Here is an 8,096-nt window from a genome sequence, read left to right as displayed (position 1 = left end):
GAAGACGCTTCAGCGAGAGACGAGAGATCAGGGAGATTTGAGGAGGAAGTGATCCTCAGAGAACTGGTCTGGATTGCCAGGAGGGAAGTAAAGATGGAGTGTGAGCCAAAGCACTCCTGGCGGGGTGCTGCATGAGCAGATGTGTGCAGGTGGAGCTACACATGGCATGTGCATGGAATGGCAGCGAGTTCTGTGTGCCAAGGGCACCCCAGGTGGACACAAACAGGGGGTCAGCTGAGGCCAGACTGCAGAAGGCCCTGAAGGTCAGGCCTGGAACTGGGCTTCCTTGGAGGGCACAGGAGTTTTCAAGCAGGGATAATGGGATCAGAGTTGGACTTCAGGCTGGGCACGGTGACTCACACCTGTAAATCCCAGCACTGTGGGAGGCCCAGGCGGCTGATCGCCTGAAGTCAGGAGTTGAAGACCAGCCTGGCCAATATGGTGAAACTCCATCTCTACTAAAAAATACAAAAATTAGCCAGGTGTGGTGGCGGGTGCCTATAGTCCCAGCTACTCAGGAGACTGAAGCAGGAGAATCGCTTGAACCCCAGAGGCGGAGGTTGCAGTGAACCAAGATCATCACTGCACTCTGGCCTGGGCGACAGAGAGACTCCATCTCAACACAACAACAACAAAAACACAACAAAACAAGAGTTGGACTAGGAGGCGTGATGGGACAGGGGTAAGACCCACTAGGAAGCTATTACGACTGTCCTGGCACTGAGGGCTGACCACATTCTCTCCCAGTTGAGGGATGTGTACCTGCCATTCCGGAAGAGAAAGGTCATGACAAGCGCGTGAGGGCCCGGATTTTGGCTCCATAGCTGTAGAAACAGAAGAAAACAGTTACTATAATGTCATTGTGTCGCACTTTCTTTTGGGCTGTCCTTTTGACCCCTTGTTCTCTCCCCCCATCCCAAATTCTAACACCACTTTGGGAGGGGAAATCATGCTGGATGCAAATCCTGGATCTGATACTTCCTGGTAGTATGGTCTCAGGCGTGTCCTTTAACTTCTCTCAGCCTCAGTTTCCCACCATAAAAAGGGATGTTTATTTTTAATTATTTAGCGACAGAGCCTCACTCTGTCTCCCAGGCTGGTGTGCAGTGGTACGATCATAGCTCACTGCAGCCCTGAACTCCTGGGCTCCAGCAATCCTCCAGCCTCAGCTCCCTGAGTAGCTGAGACTACAGGTTTGTGCCATCACGCTCAGCATAAAAAGGGATGTTTTTTGTTTGTTTTTTGAGATGGAGTCTCACTCCGTCGCCCAGGCTGGAGTACAGTGGTGCAATCTGGCTCACTGTAGCCTCGGCCTCCGGGTTCAAGAAATTTCCTGTCTCAGCCTCCCAAGAGCTGGGATTAAGGCGCCAGCCACCATGCCAGGCTAATTTTTGTGTTTTAGTAGAGATGGAGTTTCACCATGTGCCTAGCTGGTCTGGAACTCCTGATCTCAGGTGATCCACCCACCTCAAAAAGGGATGTTAAACCTCAGAGGGCTGGTTGTAATTTCTTTTTCTTTTCTGAGACAGAGTCTCTCTCTGTAGCCCAGGCTTGAAGTGCAGTGGTATGATCTTGGCTTACTGCAACCTCCACCTCCTGGGTTCAAGCAATTCTCCTGCTTCAGCCTCCCAAGTAGCTGGATTACAGGCACGTGCCACCATGCCTGGCTAATTTTTGTATTTTTAGTATAAGAGACAAGGTTTCTCCATGTTGGCCAGGCTGGTCTCAAACTCCTGAGCTCAGGTGATCTGCCCGCCTCGGCCTCCCAAAGTGTTGGGATTACAGGCGTGAGCCACTGTGCCCGGCCCCATAATTTTGATGGAAGGAGATGGTACATGTAAAAGGTCCACCATCCTTGCTCAACTGGCTTTGTGGAATTGCTCCCTCTGCTCCATCCTGACATTCTCACTGCAGCCAGTCTCTTTTTTTTTTTTTTTTTTTTTTTTTTAGACGAAGTTTTGCTCTTGTTGCCCAGCCTGGTGTGCAATGGCATGATCTCGCTCACTGCAACCTCCGCCTCCCGGGTTCAAGCGATTCTCCTGCCTCAGCCTCCCTCAGCTGGGATTACAGGCATGTGCCACCATGCCTGGCTAACTTTGTATTTTTAGTAGAGACGGGGTTTCTCCCTGTTGGTCAGGCTGGTCTCGAACTCCCAACCTCAGGTGATCCGCCCGCCTCGGCCTCCCAAAGTGCTGGGATTACAGGCGTGAGCCATCCTGCCCATCCTAGCCAGTCTCATCTTTTAAAAACATCAATCTCATCACATCACTCCCAGCTTAAAATCCTCTAACATCTTTCCACTACTCACAGAACAAATTCCAAGCTCTTCCCTGCAGCCTTCCAAGTGCTACAGCCTTGGCCCCTGTTCACTGCCCCTACCTCACCCCAGGGCCCTCCTCTGCTGCTCCAGCCATACTGTCCTTCCTGGACTGCATCTGACACATGAGGTTCTTCTCTGCTCCTGGCTTTGGCCTGGCGGTTCCTACTACCTGGCGTGCTCCTCCCCAGCCACCTTCCCTCAGCCTTCCGGTCTCAGCTGGGCCCTCTGCAAAGGCCGCCTGATGCTCCAGCCTAGGTTTGGGCAATTTTCATTGCCACAGATCCCAAAACTTCTCTCCAGCACTTCATCTTCCCAATTTAATGACTCGGTTATTAAGTATTTATTCTATCATAATGATCTCTTTCCTGTGCTAGACTGTGGGCTCTGTGAAGACAGGGAATGTGTCTGGCTTGTCGTCTGCATAGTCCCTAGCACCCCACATGGTACCTGACATATAACATGTGCTTGATAAATAAGTTGACTGACCGATGCCAGAACAGCCCTTACCCATGACAATGTCATTTCTAGAAGGTTCTGTCTTCAGCTTGGCTCATCTTAAAGTTAACAAATTCCCTAAAACAGCTCTTAGGTAACACTGTACCTATTCAAAATGTACCTCTTTCTAACTATTATACAAAGGAGGACCTCAACTTTGTAAAAATGCATTTATAAAATGGTTGGCACTTTGGGAGGCTGAAGTGGGCAGATCATTTGAGGTCAGGAGTTTGAGACCAGACTGGACAACATGGTGAAACCCTGTCTCTACTAAAAATACTACAAAAATTAGCTGGGTGTGGTGGCAGGCACCTGTAATCCCAGCTACTCAGGAGGCTGAGGCAGGAGAATCTCTTGAACCCAGGAGTAGAGGCTGCAGCGAGTTAAGATCACACCACTGTACTCCAGCCTGGGCAGCAGACTAAGACTCTGTCTCAAAAACAAAAATAAAATAAAATAAAAAATTGGAAGGAAATATGCCACTGTTACTAGCAATGCCCACTGCACTGGAGGAGTATATAATTTATTTTTGGTTGCTTTTTAAACTTTTCTAGACTTCCAGAATTATCTATGATTAAGTACTGCTTTTAAAATTATTAAATATTTTAAATGTTACATAATTGTTACATAATTGCCTCTTTTTAAGATTCAAACCTCTTCCCCACCCCTCCTTTCCCCTTCCTCATTTAGGGATCTAGGAATGATGTGAACAAGACCATGTTTACTTTTATTGTTTTAACTAAGATGAATAGAAGAAAGACAGTGGTATTTAGTGCTGAAGCCCTGCCATATTTTGCTGTGTGAACTTGGATAAATCAGTTAACCTCTCTGAACCTCCCTTTTCCCATCAACAAAAGGTATTCTCCATTTTACAGAATGGCTTTTGGCAGTTACGCACATGTAAAAGTTCCTAGCTCAATCAATATTAGTGTCTCTTCTTTTCTTATTCTTCTTTATTGGACACCTCCACCCCTACCCCATCCCTGACTAAGTTCTCCAGGTACCCGACCCTGGTCTTACCGGGCTACAAGGTCTAAAAATCCTGACAGCCTCCTTGAGACAATGGTCATGAGCCACATACTATTGTCTCCCAAAATATACATGAATGTTCACTGCAGGCTTGTTTGAAAAAACAAAAGACTGGAATCAAACCTGTGTCTAAGGCTGGGTGCGGTGGCTCATGCCTGTAATCCTAGCACTCTGGGAGGCCAAGGTAGGAGGATTGCTTAAGGCCATGAGTTCAAGACCAGCCTGGGCAACATGGTGAGACCCCATCTCTACAAAAAATAAAAAATCTCTACAAAAAATAAAAAATTTGACCAAGTGCAGTGACTCATGCCTGTAATCCCAGCACTTTGGGAGGCTGAGGTGGGTGGATCGCTTGAGCCCAGGAGCTTGAGACCAGCCTGGGCAACGTAGTGATACCCCATGTTTACAAAAAGTATGAAAAATTAGCTGGGTATGGTGTTGTGCACCTGTAGTCCTAGCCACTCGGGAGGCTGAGGTGCGAGGATTCCTGGAACCCAGGAGTTCAAGGCTACAGTGAGCTATGATCACACCAGTGCACTCCAGCCTGGGCGACAGAGCAAGACCCTATTTTTAAATTTAAAAAAATAAAAAAAAAAGGCCAGGTGTGGTGGTTCATGCCTGTAATCCCAGCACTTTGGGAGGCCGGGCGGGTGGATCACCTGAGGTCAGGAGTTCAAGACCAGCCTGGCCAATATAGCGAAACCCCATCTCTACTAAAAATACAAAAATTAGCTGGACGTGGTGGCACACACCTGTAATCCAAGCTACTTGGGAGGCTGAAGCAGGAGAATCACTTGAATCTGGGAGGTGGAGGTTGCAGTGAGCCGAGATAGTGCCACTGCACTCCAGCCTGGGCAACAGAGCAAGACTCCGTCTCGAAAAAAAAAAAAAAAGGCCGGGCGCGGTGGTTCATGCTTGTAATCCCAGCACTTTGGGAGGCCGAGGTGGGCAGATCACGAGGTCAGCAGATCGAGACCACGGTGAAACCCCGTCTCTACTAAAAATACAAAAAATTAGCTGGGCGTGGTGGCGGGCGCCTGTAGTCCCAGCTACTCGGAGAGGCTGAGGCGGGAGAATGACGTGAACCTGGGAGGTGGAGCTTGCAGTGAGCCGAGATCGCGCCACTGCACTCCAACCTAGGTGACAGAGCAAAACTCCGTCTCAAAAAAAAAAAAGAATGAGGCAGCTTTATGCACACTGATATGGAGGCACAATTTATTAGGGCAAGGTGTACAGATGTGTGTGCAGCACAGCAATAATTGTGTAAAATGAGGAAATTATAAATCTAAAATTATTTCAACATAAAATTTTTTAAAAGATGTGTGGGGCGCTGGGTGCGGTGGCTCACACCTGTAATCCCAGAATTTTGGAAGGCCCAGGCAGGTGGTCATGAGATCAGGAATTCAAGACCAGTCTGGCCAGCATGGTGAAACCCATCTTTACTAAAAATACAAAAAATTAGCTGGGCATGATGGCACATACCTGTAGTCCCAGCTACTTGGGAGGCTGAAGCAGGAGAATTGCTTGAACCCAGGAAGCGGAGGTCGCAGTGAGCCGAGATAACACCACTGCACTCCAGCCTGGGCGACAGAGCAAGACCCCATCTCAACAAAAAAAAAGTGGGGTGGGGGGCTGGGTGCAGCGGCTCATGCCTGAATCCCAGCACTCTGGGAGGCTGAGGCGAGTGGATCATGAGGTCAGGAGATCGAGACCATCCTGGCTAACACGGTGAAACCCCGTCTCTACTAAAAATACAAAGAATTAGCCGGGTGTGGTGGCGGGTGCCTGTAGTCCCAGGAGCTACTGTACTCCCAGCTACTCGGGAGGCTGAGGCAGGAGAATGGCATGAACCTGGGAGGCGGAGCTTGCAGTGAGCCGAGATTGTGCCACTGCACTCCAGCCTGGTGACAGAGCAACACTCCATCTAAAAAAAATAAAAAAAAAACTTGGCAAAAGGGTCACTGATGTTATCTGTTATCTCAGGGCACATGAAGGAATGGCTGATATAATCTGGCCAGACCCAGTGGAACCTGACTCTTGAGTGTCCATGGGAGCCAAGAGCCTGGCACTGGTGCCAGGCATCCTTGGGTTTGAATCCTGGCTCCAACCGTGACCAAGTGCTGTGGCCATGAGCAATGGGTCTACTTCTGAGCTACAGCCGTTTCATCTGGAAAATGGGGACAATGGCAATTCTGATCTTGCACACTTATTCATTCATTCAATAAATATTTGAGAAACTACTAAATACCAGGTGCTAGTAATACACCAAGGAACAAAATAGATAAAGTTATGGCCTGATGAAACTTACTTTTTTTTTTTTTTCCTTTTGAGATGGAGTTTCACTCTGTCACCCAGGCTGGAGTGCAGTGGCGCAATCTCAGCTCACTGCAACCTCCACCTCCTGGGTTCAAGCAGTTCTCCTGCCTCAGCCTCCCATGTAGCTGGGACTACAGGCATGTGACACTACACCCGGCTAATTTTTGTATTTTTGGTAGAAATGGGGTTTTGCCATGTTGGCCAGGCTAGTCTCGAACTCCTGACCTCAGATAATCTGCCCGCCTCAGCCTCCCAAAGTGCTAGGATTACAGGTGTGAGCCACTGTGGCCAGCCTGTGCTAAGCATTTCACACATATTGACTCAATCCTGATAGTATAAGTACTAGTACCATGCCCATTTTACAGATATTGAGGCTTAGAGAGGCTAAATGACTTCCTCCAGATCACACGGGTAGGTGGGGCCAGGGTTCAAGCCAAGGCAACCACATCCTTCCCACCATCCCACGTTGCCACTAGGATGCCAATTCTGGGGGACACAAACCACTTTCTCTGGTTTGTTCTCTGCTTTGTCCCCAGTTCTGGCACTATAGGCCCTCAATAAATGGTGGCTGTTATGCACTAGGTTTAAAGGAGACTGAGCTCCCCTCTAGGCACCAGCCAGGGCAATGACCCCAAGACCTCTCTTGCAGGTAAGATGCCAGGATAGCTGCAGCTTCTTTTACATTCATTGTCACGTCCCAGCAGCCCCCTGAGCCAAATGAGACTTAGCGCTGGAGTCCTACAGGTGAGGAGTGAGAAGCAGGATGCAAGCCCATGGGCAAGCTTCATGGGGACAGGATAGACAGGAGGCATCCGCCTGCCAGCTAGAGGCCAGAGTCCAGTTCCCCATTGTGCAGATGGGGCCGTTGAGGCCAGTCAGGCCCAAAGGCACACAGAGAGGCGAGGTGAACTGAACCCAAATGAGGGGATACAGGAGCTGGCATGGGAGGAGTCAAAGCAAGAGGGCGAGGCTGCAAAGGTAGTAAGACCCAGAAAATGTGCAGTGGGAACCCCAGTTCAGAGCCGGGAAGGGGCGCAACCCGAAATCCAGCTCCCATTGCACAGATGGTGCCCTCCGGGACTTAGAGACACACGAGGACTGCTCCAGGACAAACGACACCGAGGAATCGGACTTCGAACTCGCGCCTCTGACCCCAGCCAGGACATCCCTCAGCCCCAGCCCGGCCCGACGGCCCCACTCACACAGCCCCGTTCCGGAAGCCCTTAAGCACGGCCAACGCAGCGTGGTAGCGGCGCTTGCGCAGCAGTGCGTTGACGACTACGAGCAGAGCCCTCAGCTGCGGCGGGGCTGCCATAGTGCGGGCTGCGCGCGGGGTCGGCGTGACGAGCTGGAAGCGCACTGACAGCCCTAAGTTCCACCTGCAGCGCCCACAGCCCCTCGGTAGCGCCGCCGACTCGTGGCGTCTATAGGCTGTTTCTGCGTCACTCATGCATGGAAGACCAATCAGAGAGCGTACTTGTCTCATGGTACAATAGCACTCATCGAAATAGTTGTCTGAGTGGAAGAGAAAGGAAAGCTTGTAGCCAATCACAGTGGGCTCCGCCCAAGGTCACACACACGAGTTGTCCAATCAGAAGGCACTTTCCCTTGGGCCATGTTGGGTTCACGAATGGGTTTGGAAGGAGGCGGGTACTTGGAAGGAGGGCTCCTGAATGAGGTGGGGCCCTGCTTAGAGATGGGATGGGCGACAGGTGATGATACAGGGAGGAGCAGGGCCCCATCTTTACGCGAGACAGTTCTGACTGGGATATCCTTTACCACAGCGATCTTCTCAGAGTGTCAGTCACATGGCCCCTCAATGGCTTCCATGTACGTATGTATGTTTTGAGATACAGCCTCGCTCTGTCCACCCAGGCTGGAGTGCAGTGGCGCGATCTCGGCTCACTGCAACCTCCACCCCCCAGGGTTCAAGCAG

General features: G+C 50.2%; 1 pseudogene; it reads right to left on the bottom strand.

Moving 5' to 3' along the window:
• Positions 1–692: 692 nt before the first annotated feature.
• Positions 693–7,564, bottom strand: LOC115834099 (annotated as a pseudogene).
• Positions 7,565–8,096: the final 532 nt, after the last annotated feature.

This window comes from Nomascus leucogenys, unplaced genomic scaffold (assembly GCF_006542625.1).
Source record: "Nomascus leucogenys isolate Asia unplaced genomic scaffold, Asia_NLE_v1 001122F_53209_qpd_obj, whole genome shotgun sequence".
Taxonomy (NCBI): Eukaryota; Metazoa; Chordata; class Mammalia; order Primates; family Hylobatidae; genus Nomascus; species Nomascus leucogenys.
This window is presented reverse-complemented; position numbering and strand designations above follow the sequence as displayed.